General features: G+C 34.9%; 1 protein-coding gene across 6 annotated transcripts in view; it reads right to left on the reverse strand.

Annotated features, from left to right (window-relative positions):
• LOC135841590 (protein prickle-like) overlaps positions 1–18,869 on the reverse strand; it is a 511,819-nt gene that overhangs the window by 303,789 nt on the left and 189,161 nt on the right. Inside the window, exon 1 of one of the 6 annotated variants that reach the window (XM_065358616.1) lies at positions 7,943–7,975. The exons of the other annotated variants lie outside the window; for them this stretch is intronic. The gene's annotated coding sequence lies outside the window, so the exon portion shown is untranslated. Of the gene's footprint in view, positions 1–7,942; positions 7,976–18,869 lie in introns of those variants that run through there. 6 annotated transcript variants of the gene reach the window in all.

Below are 18,869 nucleotides of genomic sequence, written 5' to 3' on the forward strand. Positions count from 1 at the left end.
GCGGACGATTTTCTGCGAAAGATTTCGGCTGGTAACTGGCGAGTCGTACATTATCTAAAACAGTCTATCTCCCCCAATTTCATAGCTCGGTTCGTATCGACTCTCGTTTTCCAGTCGAGAAAATCTAACAAACGGATGAAGTGAAATGGTCCACTTTATATAAGAAACTATTTTAAATGGACTCAATTCCCCCTTATTTTTTTCCTGCTATACGACGACAACGACCGCCGTTAATCTCTGAAAGGGTTTTGAATACCTTTTTAAACGATACGATATACCGCCACCGCCACCGTCGTGATACGTATGGCGAATTTTCGATATTCTATACGCTATCTTTGAACGTATCTAGGTAATTTTCTTTACCTCTGTGTTTTTTTTTTTTTCAAAAACCTTCTTACCGGCGAGATCTATTGCGCTTTACTTCATACACAATACACATGCACCATGGTATGCAAGTTATCGTTCCTACGAGTTTCAGTGCATAGCACATATTTACAAGCTGAGAGCATTTTCAGCAGTTGGTTGGACGACCCACAAAAAACAGAATGATCAAAGGAACAGCCTGCTTGACACGCTTCAATACGATACGATGAACAAGCTGAAATCAGATTTAGAATCGAAGAGATCACCTCAGTTTTGCGGTGTGGTATTGGTGCTAAATGCGCCTAAAAATCACTCTGCTTATGAAAATTGACGATTCATGAAGGAATCAACACATGTATACGATCGAACTCTCCAATATTTAGAGGAATGGTTCGATTTCACTTTCAAAAAATACACCGTTTCTAAAATTTCTAAAACTGAATGTTACTTTGTCCGATATGAAGACACCTTTGCTGAATGATTGTCAGTCAAATTATTCGGAAATGATGGAAAGTCGGAAAATTTGAATCATGACGAAATCTTCGACAAGTTAAATCTGCTACAGAATTGCCCTAAGATATTTTTTGCTTTTTTTGAAAAAAATGCATGATTACAAGACTGTTTTTGCTTCTTTTATGTTCGTACGGTCATTTTTGAATTTTTTCTTCAAACTTTCATAGATTCAAGTTAGTTAAGTTTCGCAATTCCAACATATACGACGCACAATTTTTCGTTTTCTCATTGAATCAGAAAATGTAAGATGCTCAATTCTGCTCCACATCCACAGTGAAATTCAATTTTAAAAAAACGCAAATTACAATGATTTTGTACCTATGCCAGCACATTTTTGTTGATTGTCATTTTTTACTTATAAAGTATTTAAGCTCAAGGATGATCCACTGATCGTCTTTATGGTTTATCGACGAAAAGATTGATCATTCCTTATTATTATCGAAATCAAAAATCAATTGATCGAAAATATCGATTTCTGAGGAGAAAATACTTACCTATACATACTTGTAGATATCCAGTAGTATTGGTCGGTTTTTTACGAAAGAAAAAAAACGAAAACGAATTTGAAAACATCGATCACAATAAGTATTCTTACAATAGAAATCGAAAATCAAAAAATTGAAAATTATTGTTTTTTGAGAAGAAAAACGTAATTTTCGTCAATTTTTGTGAAAGAAAAAAACAAAGACGAAACGAAATTACAAAAAAAAAAATACTATTTCGAACATGGCTAACGAAACGAAGCGATTTTTTCCTCCGGAGAGAATCAATACGTATCATTACAAATGTCGAATACCTAAATCAAAATCCCGCTAACGAAATTTTAATACGTTTATTTTAAACATAAGGTAAGTAAATGTATCTCTCAAATGTTTCCATCCTTTCGCCACATTCGTACACAGTCACCGAGAAATATTAGTTCCTCTGAATGGATTACGGAAAATCTTGATGAAGAGGTGAACAAAAGTATGTACATGAAATAATTTTTGTAGGGAATATGAATATATATTTTAACTGATAATCATTTATTTGGTAGTGTTGCAAGAAAAGAAGTATTTCGAGACTCAGAGGTAACAAACCAAGGATTCCACTTCACACCACCCTATAAATTTAGTGGGGGAAAAATATCCAATAATATCCTAACAAAAATTGGCGAGGAAGATTACGTAGAATGGGGAAAAACCAGAAAAATGTCGGGTTAGAATGACCTGTGCAATTAGCAGTACCTTGGTCATCTCTCAGAAGTTGCAATACAACTTTCGTCAAATTTTCAATTTTGAAAATACTGGCTGACAAGGTACCTGCTGTTAAAATTGAAGAGTAAAAGTGAGCAGTATATTATGAGATTGAAATCAAAAATTTGCTATATCAATTCAATTTGAAAAGAGGCATTTCGCATTAGTATGGTCTGTTACGAGACAGTGTGGACAGAATCCACGTGATTCCGATATCACAAACTAAATCTTTTTTCGATCAAAGTTATATTTATATTAAAAATTGGCCTTCGTATCGCATTTCTTATGCGACCAAACACAGCCCTTGCATGATTCGCTCATGAAATATCCTATTTAATTAGGTAAGAAAAATTATTAGTTTCACCTGTTCATTTTTGTAAGAATGAGAACTGCAAGGCCTATTTCACATCAACAAAAACTGAGTAGCCAAGAATCATGAGATTTTAATAATCGTGATAAGCAAGTCACGCACGTTAAATTCTACGCGCTCAGCAGTTGGTGTTATAACTGATAAGTAGCCATGTTTCCTAAAGTACACTGAAGACTGAAAATGGGCACAAATAATAAGATCGACTTCCGCGGACAGCCCAAGCCATGAGGAAGGCAGAGATACACTAGAGAGACTCGAACAAGGTAAGTAAATGCATCTCTCAAATGTTTCCATCCTTCCACCCCTCCTCAACCTAAATTCAGAGGGGGGGAAAATATCCTATATTACGACGAAAATTGGCGAGAAAGATAACGTTGAGTTGGGAAAACCAGAAAAATTTCAACTCCCTGTTCAAGAGGCTCGGGTCATTTTTTTCTTTAAAAAAGTCATGCCCCTCGGTCACCCTTCAAAAAGTTACGATTCGGGTTTCCAAACGTCTCTGATCCCGTGAATTCAAAATTTAAGACCACTTTTAGCCATTATTTATACAAACCACTTGAAGATTAGCAGATTGCAAACATCGTGATTTCTAATCAACTTTATAACACTTTTCCATCACTATAAATTACTTTCACAAAAAATAGTTCTGGATTCATGTTCAGCTGGTAGGAATACCTCGATTAACTCACAATTCAGGGGCATTTCGAAGAAAATGTCAAAATTCGTATCTTTTCACTCATTTTAGAATGTGCTAAAAAAAAATCCAAATAAAAAAAGTGACTTTGGGCAGTTTTACCGAAAAGATCGTAAAAAGTGAAGTGATCGGAGAATTTCGACCTGCTGAAAACGAATTCAGCGCTAGTTTTTTGCAAAAGGAATTTTTTATGACGGAAAAGCGCTATAAAGTTGAGATGAAATTGTAATTTTTGCGTTCCGCCATCTTCAAGAGATTGGTAGAAGGCTATAAGAGGTCTTGAATTTTAATTCATGTGTCAGGAAGGTTCAGAAACTCAAATTGTAACTTTTTAAGGGAAAGGAGTTGACTAAAGTTCTGCACACTGCACAGATTAGACTACCCAAAAGTGGCAGTTTTTTTTCAATGATCTTATTTGAGGACCACCGACTTAGTTCCGGAACGACCAACAGGCCCAACGATTTTCTGGATAATCTTCCACTCAAAGTTGACCTCTGCACCAATTTTAGTTCAAATCTAGCATTGTTTTTCACTCCACATATGTTAATATGGGATGGAGAGTAGTTGGAAGGATCGTTGATGGATTTCAAAGATTTGGATTTTCCAACCATAAACCAGCTTTTGTGCCCTCATAAACATACTCGTGCACACAAGAAGGGCAACGAACAGGCGGTGATTATTGATACGCCAATAATTGATTCTTGAGGTCACCCTCTCCAAATTTCTCAAACCTCAACTTCCAGATATGTCGTCATAACCAGTACTGACGAATCACACCTCATGGTTGTACCCTTCCTGATGATTTCCTTTGTTTTTTGTTTAATTATCTAATTTTTTTCAGGAATGAGATCGGCTATAGAGTTAACTCAAACCAAACTCATCTCCATTCGAGATACAAATATTCCAAGTGCTGTTTCGCCCAACTGTCGACTGTCGAACTGTCTTGATTGACACAACTGCTCTTGACTGTTGACATGTGATAATATGCTCTCCAGTAATTCGTTAATACATATCTCCAGTTTTTAGTGGTATCTTTTAGCGTTTAATTGTTAAAAATGTTCAGGAAGTTTTCCTGCATCTGTTGAGTGTTTGGCTGATTCAGTAGATTCTCTGGAAGCAAAGTTCCAGCCAACTACAAAGTTGAATTTGAAGATCTCAAAGGTGAAAACCACTCCAGAACAGTTAGATACTTAAGTGTACGCAGTTTTTATACGTTAGGAATGAACTAGAAATAACTACAGCTAGAACTACGAGAACAGCGAAAATTTGCCATCCATACAATTCGAGAACCTTTGTAAGTATTAGAGACCGTATGGACCGAATTGAGGTAAGTAAATGTATCTCTCACATGTTTCCATCCTTCCTCCCCTCTCCAACCCAAATTCAAAGGAGGAAAAAATATCTTATGATGACGAAAATTGGCGAGAAAGATTACGTTGAGTGGAGAAATCTTCTGTACGGCCAACAGACCCGAAAAATTTTTCTAGAAATTCTTCAACTCAAAGTTACCTCCCATATCAATTTTCGTTGAAATCTAGGATTCTTTTTCACTCCGCACATGTCAACTTGGGATGGAGATTAGTTGGAAGGATCGCTGATGGATTTCAAAGACTTGGATTTTCCAACCAAAAACTGGCTTTTGAACGCTCATAAACATACACAAAAAAAAGAACAACGAACAGGGGTTGAATATTGATACACCAATAATTAATTCTTGAGGCCACCCTGCTCCAAATTTCCCAACCCTTTCCTTCCAATTATTCCACCCACCATCCATCCTTTAGAAAACAACCACGGAAAAAAGACACACCTAAAGACATTAGGTACAACACACGTAGTAGCACTGATGACGAAAAACCACGTTCCGAACCAATCTTCGTGACACGTGTCCAACATCAAATAATATATCTAAAGCTAATCGTAAAAAGGGTGATTTGTTGCCAAGAAATTCCTTCGCTTATTATAAAACTCGAATCACGTCTGTATCTTGTAGACGGCTCAGCTCGACTCGGTTTTTCGCACTGTGCTGATTGCACCATCGTCACCTATACGCAATTCAACCCCCTGCGGGCTGCGGTCACCACCCTCGAGCCCTTTCGCTAACTACGGGAATTAACGGCAGTTAACGTTAAGTAACAAGCACCTCTACTGCTGACATGGTGCACGTGGGTCTATGGGATGGGTTCTCTACCTCACCTACAGAACCATGTATTCGCCTTCTACAATGTATAGGTACCCTTTTCATGCATATTTAACCCCTTTTTGTCAATGCATATGCTCTTTGCTGGTTGCTTACGCGTAACCATCGGCGCTAAGAGTATTATTAATTTAATTCGTAATCACGGTGACTTGAAACCGATATTTTCTTTCGACCATTATGGTTTTCGTTATACTCGATTAAATTTCCTTACTTACTTGTATGTACTTTATACCCAACATCATCGTCGTCGAGTCAACCATATACACATATCCCATAACACGTTATACCCTTAAACTTTCGCCATTTACCTCCCTGCTGTGTTGCGAATCATCTCATATTAAAACTTTCCAACGCCTTTGGCTGCTCGACTCGACTCGACTCCTTTGAACAACCGCATCAAAAACCAACCTCCCGCCATTTCTGACGAGTGTTTTTTTTTAATCATAAACCCGAATCAATGTCTCTTTTTGTCGCCTTCAACAATACGATCATAAACAATATACTTGACATCTCTTTGAACGATTTACTCACCGACAAACGACGCCTCAAGATGAGAAAGAAATCAGAGAGCGGCTCGGTTTGTTTTAATTACCGCCACATTGTACGCCTACTTGGTAAGTATATCATCCCCAACTTGCAGTTCGCCGAACTTTCACGTTCACGAACCATACCAGCAATTCGAATACAATAATCCTTTGAAATCCAAACAGCTGCCTTGGCTGGTTACATCCTGGTCCCCTGCCCATCTTGGTATATATAACCACCTTTGTAAACTTCTAGCATCATGTTTAAAGCATCCTAGTATACCTTATGCTAGCTAAAACTCGCCCCAAACTGAAGGGAGCCAGTCGTTTAATTTTACGATGACATTTACAAGTCTGCATCGCAAAAGTCGAGCAAAAAAATCGCAAATTAAACGCGTTAGCGACGTTTGCCACGTAAATGTCAACTCTTCCACTATTCCCATACCTTGTGCTATGTTATTTTACGCATTTATACATACTACAGGTACCCCATTGTACAGCAAACAGGAGCTTTTAAGCAGCATATGACGGTAATATACATTCTGCTAGGTGGTAGCACAGGTAGGTACATACGAGTATACGTATAAAAGCTGCTTTTACCAACATCGCAAATAATATTTACCGAGTAAATATTTTCTGGAAATTATTGCTACACATCCCTTCCACTGTAGCTCATCCGTACCCCCCCTCCCGTAGTGCGATGTGGCGGTAAATTACTGCACCAAAACGAGCTGAATTTTCATCTCATTCGTTCTTTCTCGCGTCGTTTGTTGCGATAATTATCAAAGAGAGCCTTTTAGCGTAATGTCGAGTAGGCCGGATGACCTAATTTAATGGTGCGGGTGTTATTTACGATTCGCGTATATGCATTTTTTTTTTTTTACCCATTTTAGGTAGTACAGACTCGTGTGGGGTTTTTAGTTTGATTTAAATGTTCACGAATCGAAAGCACTCTCAGTAGTGTAAGGAGCAAATAACGTTGATTTTTCAAAAAAAAAAAAAAAAAAAAATGGTATTAAGCTGATCATTGATCACTAATCAAAGCATCAAATTGGTTAACAAACTGGTCTTGGATGAATCGCAAAATATGAACGCAGGTTTTATTAGTTAAACATTCAGCAAGAAATTTATCATTTTCGAATTTGCGAACACGGTATACAATCGAAAAGAAAATATCGGTTTCATTATCACACTGACCCTTTGAAAATTACAACTAAACTACCATTTTGTACTTCAGATTATTCCTGAACTAATGACCACGAGCAATTCTTCACACATTGATCAAAATACATCTTGATTGGCTGATCATTCGTGTACCCCTCCTCCCATTTCGAACTCGATCATAAAGTCTCTTCTCTTTGGAATAAAACAAAATAATAATTGTTTTTATGGAATTCTTGATAATGAAAAAATTGACACCAAAACTAAAAATTGTCATCTTGAAAATGTCAATTTTTCTCAAGAATGCAACGTTTGTTGGTGAATCAACGTTTTTGAAACACTATAAAAATAAATAATGTAGAAGTTACTTCACAGTTGAAATAAAAAGAGAGGGCGGTTGAAACTCAAGAAGGCGAATACAGTTTCCTACATTAATTAGATATTAAATTCATGTGACTACGTATTTTGAAGTTCAAAACTCTGTAAGACAATTTTTTTGTTTTTTATTTCGAATTTCCGCATGTGTCATCAAGCTTATACTCTCTAAATTTGAAACAGTCAATTTCACTGCTTAGCAGTCACGACATTTTGCCTTTTTAAAGCAGTAGTTTTTTTTACTGCAAAACAGTGAAAAATTACTGAATTGGTCAGTAAAAAATCATTTTGACTGACCAATTCAGTAATTTTTCACTGTTTTGCAGTAAAAAAAACTACTGCTTTGAAAAGGCAAAATGTCGTGACTGCTAAGCAGTGAAATTTGACTGCTTTAAATTTAGAGAGTACTGAGTGACCAAGAGGTAACCTTGTGTACGGGAAGAAGTCGTTATTCGTTTAAATTATAGATCATATGTATAAAAGCTGGAATCATTTTCAAAATCTTACCATACTTGATTGGGTATCTTTAAACATACACTTGTAGGAAAAGAACAATTCTCACCTGAAACAGAGAAAAGAAAAAACTTCTAAAATGTAATCAAAAATAAATTTCACCTCTGTAAATAAAATAAGCTCAAGAGCTAAAATTAAACAACACCCAACACTGAAATTTCCATCTCAAAATAATAACTTCAATGGTCTTTCTCAATACATAAAACACTCTCTAAATTTGAAACAGTCAATTTCACTGCTTAGCAGTCACGACATTTTGCCTTTTTAAAGCAGTAGTTTTTTTTTACTGCAAAACAGTGAAAAATTACTGAATTGGTCAGTAAAAAATCATTTTGACTGACCAATTCAGTAATTTTTTACTGCTTTGCAGTAAAAAAAAACTACTGCTTTAAAAAGGCAAAATGTCGTGACTGCTAAGCAGTGAAATTGACTGTTTCAAATTTAGAGAGCAGGATGACCATTTCAAAGTATCCTACAAGGAAAACATCAAATCAGTCCCATCAGAAATTTTTAAGCGTAGAAAAGTTGAAAAAAATTATTCATGGTGACCAATACATAATATGAAATAAGTAACCGCGTCACTGAAGAGGCTAAGAAATTATGTCTGTTCAAATTTCAGAGTCTAATTTCTGAAAAGTAAGTACTCAACAACTTCTACAGCTCACAATGAAACCAGTCCGATTGTTATCTCAAACGTGCGTATAAACGCGTTTGCCGCATAGAAACGCAACGACGGTAGGGTTATCGATCAGTGAGTGGCGGGTGGGTAGATAACGACCCAGTCTCGATCGCATCTTCGTCGCTATCAGCTTTTGCAACGGCTAGATGCATCTCTCATTAGTTCATGCTGCATTCCGTTTTTGTGCATCGATCTGGTTGCGTTTTATTGAGCAGGTGCTCTAATTATTTTCGTGTATATTTTTCAATTGTTTCCCGAGTGAGTACTCGTCGACAAAAATTGGAATAAAATAGGGTAAAATAACGCCGAGGTTTTCGATTTTGATCGAATTTGATTTCGAAATTTTAGCAAATTTGGCCGCTTTTCCCACGCAGCAGCAGAATTTTTCAACAGAAAAAATTTACATTCTGAAGACTTCTGCATTTGCATAGAAAATCATAAATTAGGTTATGATGTGTGAACGAGTATTTTCCAAATTGAAACTAATCAAGACAAGAACCAGGAATACTCTTTCTAATAAAACATTCATAGAAGCCCTTCTTCTAATGTACGTGGAAATGGAAATATTGTTTCAAGTTAATTTCGAAGAAGTGATTGAAAAATTATGCCAATCAAGTGATGAATTTGCTAAAATTCCACGTTCCGACGAAGACGGGAATGCGGCGCAAAATCTGGGAAATATTCCGAGCAGAGATCCAAAAGAACTCTAAAAAAAAGAGTTCCAAAGTTGCGCAGTGCGGAACTTCCAACGGATATGTTTGTGAGTGAATGCAAAATGACAATACGAACCAATCAATTGCGAAACCGGACAATCAAAACACATTTGAAAACGTACATGTTACTTCGGAGGTTATTCTGTTTTTGGGCTGTTATAAATAATTAGGCCCTATGTATCTCAAATCGTAAAAGTTGAGAAGAAAGCGGTGCCCAAGAGAAAAGCAGCATAAAAAAATTGATCTCGTAGGTAATAAATTTAAAAACAATTAATTAATTTTTAATATTGAATTTTTATTTAATAATTTTAAAATCTTTTTTTTTTACTACATAAAAGTCAATTATTAATTAATTAAAAAATCTATTTTAAAAACCTGCTCGTGTATACCTGAACAGTGCAATTATGAAGAATCCGGAGAGAATATCCAGCGTATCTTAGACAGGAGAAGGAGAAGACATCAGCGGAAAATAATTATTAACCGAAAATTTAATTTATACGCTATTTTATTACTTTTTTTTCCAGAACATCTATGTACCTAGACCTACTATGTGTCCTAGAAGCAAGGAGTTTTCTGCTTACATGCTGAGTAGCACAATTCCAAAACCAACTAGTAGGTAGATACAGGTACTCATAGGACCGAATTTTTTTCTTTAGTTTTCATAAAATCTAACTCGTTTATTTTTGAACAATTGTTATGTTTCAGGCTACAAACGAGCTTACGAGTAGGTATCTTATTATTTAGGTATTTCGCATGTGACGAAACCTGTCCCTAATGCCAAATCTAAATTTATGGCAGTTTTTGTTGTCATCAAATCTAGCAATCCTCGTTCAGTTAATTCTGACTCATAATACGTGACCCCAGTGCGATCAAAAATATTCGTGAATTATTATTTTTTTTTTACGTTTTCTTATAATGGACGTGTATACTTAATTGCCAGGATTTTTATCGAATAAGTTGAAAAAGAAAGCTTTGAAAAGCGTTTACAATTGGGTGCATTGACCTCATCGTTTTTGTTATTTTGTTAACTAATTAGTTATTGTTTGCTGATAATGTCGTTATTAATTCCGTTGATCAGAATAGATGTAACAATGTTGATGATCGTGTTTTACATTTCAAGTTGGATTCGTCCAGCAATGATCATAAATTGTAAATTCTATAATAATTATTTCGAAAGTGCTATTGATCTCAAAAGTCCCAGGGTAGGTACACTTAAGGTACTAATAGCTAATCAAGGTACTCTTAATTGCAACTAAGTACCTACGTAATATTCCATTCGTTGTCGTTGCCAGAATGGTCAGCTGAGTCTAACTAAAAATGTGTATTATTAGAAAAAGCTAGCATCATATTAGTTTTTTTTTTTTTTGTTAATGTAGGTACGTAAAGGTCCCATTTTTCAAAGTTTGGGGGGGGGGGGAATTTATTTTTAATGCGATAGAGGACACTTTCCTGAGTATAAATAGGTATAGGTACATATATATTTTTTTGAGTGGGCTCCAAGCACAGAGCTATATATAAAAGCAATGTTTGCCTATTTTGGCACTTTTTGACAGAAAAACGGTTCTATGAAAGTAATACAGCCTATCACACGCTGATAGAGACCAACTTTATGAAAAACTTGACTCCAGCGAATTTTTTAAGTTACACATCCGACCTTTTCATCAAAAAATAGGCTGAATGACATTTCGACAACGTGACTGTGCGACCTATCAAAGTGAATTAAAATTTCGCGAGAAAAACGAAAATCTCAATAAAATCTTTTTTTTGAGTATTTCATGAGAATTTTGAGCTAAAAAAAAATGGTGCAAATCATTTCTCAAGTATTTTCAGTCTGCTGTAATGTAACATGCGACCTATATGAAAGGGTTGAAAATTTGCGTAAAATACCTACATAAGGTATATTCGGATAGATTTTTAAAAATGGCTCATCTCAACAATCTTGAGCATCAAAAATCTATCTAATGAAATATGTCTCAAGATTGCTTCAGTTTGGTAAAACCAAGTGTCCCAAGAATGTCAAAACGAATATATCATTACCGGCGAATTACACTATCCATCCTAGACTACTATATCCAAGCTCATCTAGGAATTAATCGGCTGTAGGTATGGAGATGCGATTCCTGCAGCAATACCCAACGGTCCGTGAGAAGCAAAAACAAGCCATCAGCTTTAATCGCTGATTGCAAAATAGTTTTTGCATTTGCTTTCACCAACTACCTGTTCAGAAATTGGTCACGACCGAAAATCGATTCGTTTCGATTATCGATTCCATATTATCGATCATTTTCGAAACGAAGAATAAATTTTAGCCTCCAAAATAAAATATTTGTTAAAAGATTGGTCATGGTCGAAAATCGATTAATGGAATTTTGAAAAATCGATTCATTTGCGATTTTCGATTCTATAATTACATACGTGATTTTCAGATCTAAAATTAATCATAATCGAAAATCAATGTATTTTCAATTTCCTATTTCATATGAATATGATTGACAATGAGTATACGCTCGAAATTATCACTTGTTTGATTTTTGATGTTTCGTTCCATATTTATTTTGTTTTTGTGTGGAAAAATCTCATTAAAAAATACTGAAAAATTAATGCGACTCATGATAGGGCTCAAAATTGTTTAGATGAGCTTTTTATATGTACCTAAATAATAAAAAAAAAACTATCCAAATCTTTGTATTTCACGCAAAATTTCAACCCTTTTTTATAAGTCACATGTTATTGTTATAGCAGACTGAAAATATTATGTATTTCAGAAATGATTTCATGTAATTTTTTTTTTTTGTTCAAAATTTTCAAGGAATGCTCGAAAACATTTTTATTGAGATTTTTGTTTTTCGCGCGGAGTTTTGCATTTACCAGTTTTATTTTGCCATTTGTTCACTTTTTGTCGGACCTTTCATAATTCCTGCTTTTTTCATGCATATGGGGAATTTTCATCAAAATTTTACCCATTTTTTGAAAGTCACCTCCTCCTAAGAAAATATATCACGCATAACACAGCTCGATGTTAGACGGACGGAAAACCCCCATAGACAAGTGTACTTTGGCTTACTCCAACGAGTATTGAAAATTGCAAACATATCAGAACATATTATATAGACGAATTGTACGAGCCATGTAAAATCGACCATCGCATCGTGTAATCGTAATCTTGTATTCAATAGCTAGACGAGTAAGTTACGTATTACGAATAATTTCGCGGTATTGTCGTTGCAAAAAAAAAAAAAGAGAAGGAAAAAAACCAAACCCAAGCAAAACACCCGGTAGTATTGTGACCAGTATATAAATGCACGTCAGTAACAGACCAGAGAAATCATCCAAGTTGAAAATGTACTCATCGTCGATATCATATACACACACTGCTACAAATTGTACACGTACTTATCGTACATTGTAGTATAGGTATCGAAAAAACCAGCACTTTTTTCTCTTTATTCGACAAACCAAACCGAAAAAAAAGCAAAAAAGTAGAGAATAAAGTCGACGACTACATTCGAATATTTAATCGGATAAAATGCATCGAACGGATCGATTCTTACGCTTGTTTTGCGGTATAAATTGAGTGCATTTTCCAATGTAGACATATTTCTCATATTCTCTCACCTTCCCCTATTCGCGAGCTTGAGCAAAGCAAACGGTTACATATTTCCGTAGGCTGGATATTTGATGAAAATATTTCGTTGGTGTGTGTGTCTGTGTAAAAATTGCACGACGACGAGACGACGACTCGACTCTTCTTCGAGTAAACCAACCCTTCACGTTCACAGTCGAAGATTCGCATTGAACCACAGACAAACTTTAATATATGACATTTCAATCTCTCCGGAGAATTGCACACAATTTTTCTAAAGCGTTGTTTTTCAACTTACATACGACGTGTAGTATATACGTAGGTATGGTGCAGCGTGCAGGAATTTCCTTAGGTAGGGGCAGGGGCGGTGGTTATTTTTTTCCACATGCTCGAAAACTTGTCGTCAGATTTTTTCCCAGTCGTTTATTCGTATTTCTCTACCAAAGTTTGCGGTTTTAATTTAGATCGCGTGGATTATTTTTATCCCTTGTCTAGCAATTGAAAAGTTCAAACTTGGGGTAAATTTTAATTAAATGTTTCGAGAGTTTTTTTTCGTTCCTCCTTCGTGTATGTCTACGTACATATATGATTTCCCTCCTCCCTTCAGCCTTTCCTTGGTATATTCGTTCGTATTGCCATATATTTTTTGACAGTTGTCGATATACCGAGATCGCATATTGTTTTCATTTTCGTTTCTTTTTTTTTTTTTTTATCAAAAGCATACAACCTAATAGAATTATACAAGAGCTAAAAAAAAAAACACGAATTTTCAATCTATTTCTCAATCGACATCAATTTTTTCCTACCAACTTTTGAGAAAGTGGGAAAATGAAATTTTCGAGGTGTATTGTTTCATCTTTTCTTTTACTTTGCCCTTTTCTTCCAAAAACGAGAAAAAATGTAGCTGTATTATTTTTTTAAATGGCCTATAACTACAAGGCCGTTCTCAAGTGTAACGAAGTGTAACTTTCGACGAGAAATCGCTTAAAAGAAACCGTTTTTTTTTTGTCAAGGGGGTGAAAAAGTTACCGTAATCTTTTAGGGCCATCGTAGAAACTATATATTTTTAGATATTCGCCTTTACGTTTTGCCCCCCTTCATAGCTTATTTCTGCAACGACGTGATGGCGTTGGCGGAAATTTGATGAAATATTTTCCACTACGAGTTTCCCGCTGACAGTGAAATAATCTACGAGAAGTTTTCACTCTTTGGTACTTGTATTTGGATTGAATTTAATAATGAAGAGATGAGAGTACATACTTTGAAAGCAAGATGGCGATGAACTGATTTTATGCATATTTTGGATGATGGATTTGTGGATGATTAGTGATTACTCACCAAGGGTAAATACTCGTAGTACAAATATTCAAGATTGCGATGGTTAAAGTAAGGTGTTGAGCACTGGTTTGAATCTGTTAGCCCCTACATGAGTAAGAGTAAATAAATATTAAGTGAAATCAACAAATCTTCATTTCCCTCATGGGCGTAAACAGAAACGCCATCAAATATCCAAGGAGTGAAATGTGTTACAGTATCAGTGAACATTATTAATAAAATCTATCAACGAATTTGCATCTGAAATTCACGTTTCTTAATTCGATTTCACTGCCAAAGAATGCTTTCACAATAAATAAAATGAAAAAGAATAATAGTAGCTCGGCTCAAATTCGATACTTTCAGACAGGAATAAAAATCCTGCAAAATAGCAATTTTCCTAGGACACGTTTTTCATTATTCAGGTACTATGAAATTAGTTCCTATTTAAGTAAGCCATTAGCTGATTGCAAGAGAATTTTTGCATTCGTTTTTTGAATACTCAAGTAAGTACCTATGCTTATTGGTTGCTTTAATGCGTCATAATGGCATGATTGAAATCTTCACACATTTTGCAATCATACTCAAATTTTAACATCAACTTGAAATAAATTTTTTACTTTTGGTAGAAAAATACCCAATTTTTCAACAATTATGTAAATTTTTTTGAACAAACAAATTCAAGATAATGCTTCAACGAAGCGAGGACAACTGTTTTCCTAGGAATAGAACAAAATAGAGCAATAACGTTTGTTTGGATCATTACAAAATTATCAATCTATGAAGATTTCATTCTTTGATTTTGTAGTGAAAATAGCTGCAAAATTCCCGGGCATAGACTTTTTCATAGGAAACGGACATTAGTCAAAGTAAGTCATTTTTTTTCATTTTGAAATTTGAAGGAGCTTGGAGACAAATTAGAAACCAAATTATCTCACCAAGATGCACGGAAAATTTCAACCAGCAACGAAAGCTGAAAGTTTTAAACACTTGAAAATTTTTCACAAGTTTCGAAAAAAGCAAACAGTTTTTTTTTGGTTCATGCAATCTTTGGTTAATAAGTAATACTATCACTTTGGGAACTCCTGAACATAACAAAAATACAAAAATGAACTTTGAGCTTTTCCAACGGTTTAAACCTCATGATCTGGAAAAACACTGAAGAAATCGAGAGATCATTTGAATCAAAAATGAATACTCTCTAAATTTGAAACAGTCAAATTTCGCTGCTTGACAGTATCTGACATTTGCATTTATAAAAGTAGTTAGTAGTTTTTGACTGGATTTTCAGTAAGTAAATAATTTAATTCTTATCAGTCAAATGTGCATTATTTACTGAATTAATCAGTCAAAAACTATACCTACTGTGGCCAGCAGTGAAGAATCTTTAATATATGAGGAGGTTGGTTACAAAGTTAGACAAACGCCACATCTACAAAAATCGAGTTAAATATTGATTCTTATAGGATTTTTAACGCTCTTTTCATTGCCGAGGTCTGTTATTTTCAATATAGTACGTAAAAGGGTAAAAAACGCGCTCAAAGTTTTGCCTAAGTTTCAAACTCAGACATGTGCAAATTGTCTTAGTTTCAAAAACAGACATATCCAGGATATGTCTGTTTTTGAAACTAAAATGATGAGATATGTCTCATTTTGAAACTAAGATAATGTTCACATGTCCGTGTTTGAAACTAAGGCGTAACTTTGATCGCGATTTTTGACCTTTTATGTACTATTTTGAAACTAAGGGACCTCAGAAATGGAAAGAGGGTTAAAAATCCTATACGTATCAAAACCTAACTGATCTAGACAGCTTCAATTTCAAATTATCATCATCTTGGTTTCAAAATCAGACAAGTGCATTTTCAGGTTCTTTTTATTAGTGGTGGGGGGTGATGGTGGAAGGATATTTTTTGTATTTTTGTTACTCAGTATCATCACTACAATTTGTCAAATATCCCTCGCCTTTACAATGCTGTATATTTTTGTAACAAAAAACATAGATTTTCTCGAAAACAACCCTGTGGCGTTTGTCTAACTTTGTAACCAAGCTCCTCATATCATTTAAGCAGTAGTTTTTTCACTGTTTATCCCAGTGACGACATTTTGCCTTCTAAACAGCTGTGTTCAAGTATAGCTCCCAAATGGGGAACTTGTTTTAGGTGTAAATTTTATAGTCTTTGTTTTAGAGAATATTGTTATGGATTATTTATAAATACAATATTCTTAAGTGTGCACGTAATGTTGATTTTTCGTGTTGTTTTGATTTTAATAAAAAAGGATCGAAAATAAATTCATTAAATAAAATTTTAATTAAAAAAAGAATTAAGTAGGTAATCTTTTTTTTTTTAATTTATGAAAATTTATGTAATTCTGCAATTAACTCAATTCTCGTTAGGGTGAGCGGCGAAAGAATAACTTTCATACGTTGTCCGAGTACTTTGTACTTGCATTTTTGCTCTTTGAGTTTGAGTTCGTGATTGTCGCATGTCGCATAGTACATATATTACGCAACTATTCGAGTTTACGATCCCGTAATTTAAAATAATAATAGCAGTAATACTACGTAAGTACAAATTAGAAATAATTAAGTTGTTCAGTTAATTAATTTTGATAAAACCAGTTTTAAAATCAGAATCAGAATCTCTCAATGTGTCATAAAATGGACATTCGACAATCGTATCAGTTACACAACAAAACATTATGTACACCTGTGATGAAGAATGCAGATTTCAGACGGGGGGGGGGGGTGGCGGCACTAAAAATTGCGAAGAAACTCTTCTAGCTAATCTAGTAATATCGAATTAGGTATCTGTACATTCAACCTTGTGTGGATGGGAGAGGCCTGCACATATAAGACCTCAGGTAGAGCCTTCTTATTTACACATTGGCGCCCAACGTGGATACTTATCCGATGGGAAATTACTCCGAAGCTGCGAAAGGAAGGTAGCGAGAGTTTAGTTTGAAAATCAACTGTCAAGATATTCGATCTCAAAAACGTGAGAATCTCGCAAAGTTCAACTTTTAGGTTAAAAAGTCGTCGGTATTAGCTGAAAATGAAGAAGAAAAAATTCATTCAACCATCAACCAAACGACTTCTGCGAGCTGTCCAACCAAAAAAGGGGTCAACTTGGCACCCCAACGATTCAAAAGAGTCTACTCCAATCCTCAGCAGCACACAGAAAAAAGCTATCAGCTAATCGCTGATTGCAAAATAGTTTTTGCATTTGCGTTTAAAATCAAAATCAGATAAAATATTGTGGAATTAGAGTAAAAACTTGCAAGAATTGAGTAGATATTGAACATAATCGAAAATTATTGATAGAAATGTATGCCGTCAAGGCTTCAACATCGCCAGATCACATTGGTACCAATCACACGTCTCCTTTGTTCCAATGAACCACTTTTACTGAGCCTAATATAGCCCAGTTACATTACAAAATGAAAACCCACGAAGTTCTCAAAAAGTTGCCAGCAAAATACCCTCGAAACAAGTTCGATGCAGTCCGATACAACATTCAAGATTCCGAAGAAGATTTGATCGATTTTTCAATCGAAAAAAATCACTTAAAACATCGATAAAATTTACGACACTGCATTAAAACATAAATAGGTGGTCCTGTCCATCAGTGGAGGCGTGCTCCCATAAACCTCGTTTTCCATCATTTCCAGTTGAAATAAAAGACTAGCGTTCAGAATAATTGAATAAGTAACAAAAGAAAAATCGCGATTTCATCTGCTCCCAATCCTCAAAGTGGTGCACCTCTGGTGAGAAAATAATTCCCTATTTTTTATTTTTCCCATTTTTGAAAAACTAGGGCTACGGTGGACCTCCCAATTTTCAAAAATGTTCAAAAATCCAACTTTACAGCAAAATTTTTAAAATTCAAAAATAAGTTCTAACATTTTGAAAAAATCTCTTTTTGAGTAAAATGAACTCTCATGAGGATATCAACCCCAACCCTAGAGAACCAAAGTCGGTCTCCTAGAATATCTGAAATTTGTATTTTACATTAAATTGCACCTATTTTAGCGGGTCAGCTTAATTTTCAATGGAAGAGGCTAAAATAGTCATGAGAACTCAAAGCAGACTTTTTAGAGATAACAGAACTTGAAATTTTAAAATTTTACAGTGAATTTGTATTTTATAAAATGTTTTAAAATTGAGGGGCCCACTGCAGCCCGAGTTTTTCGAAATGAAAAAAACAAAAAATGGAATATAATTCTCTCACCAGAGGTCACCACTTCGGGGGTTGGGAGGGAGGAAAATCCCAACTTCGAAAATAAAGACTACCCTATTAAATTAGGTATGTGAAATATGTAATTCTAAAGAAATGTATGATCCCCCTCCTCCCCACCGCCAACACCACGATCTTACATTTTCCTGAATTTCTGCTCGTTTTGTTGGGTTATTTTGAGGGAAAAAATCATTTTGGTCAAATTGAAGGAAAATTTTCGTTCTTTGGCACAAAACTTACATCCTCTAGAGGGATATTCGCGATATTATTGTTTTCATTTTTGGTTCATACTTTCACGATTTTCTCACCATTGAAGTTATCAAAGGTAAGTAAAAAACTTTTAAGTACTTCACATATCAATAACGTAATTTTCTTTGCATGAAATACATTCAAT

The sequence above is a fragment of the Planococcus citri genome, chromosome 3 (assembly GCF_950023065.1).
Source record: "Planococcus citri chromosome 3, ihPlaCitr1.1, whole genome shotgun sequence".
NCBI classification, from domain to species: domain Eukaryota; kingdom Metazoa; phylum Arthropoda; class Insecta; order Hemiptera; family Pseudococcidae; genus Planococcus; species Planococcus citri.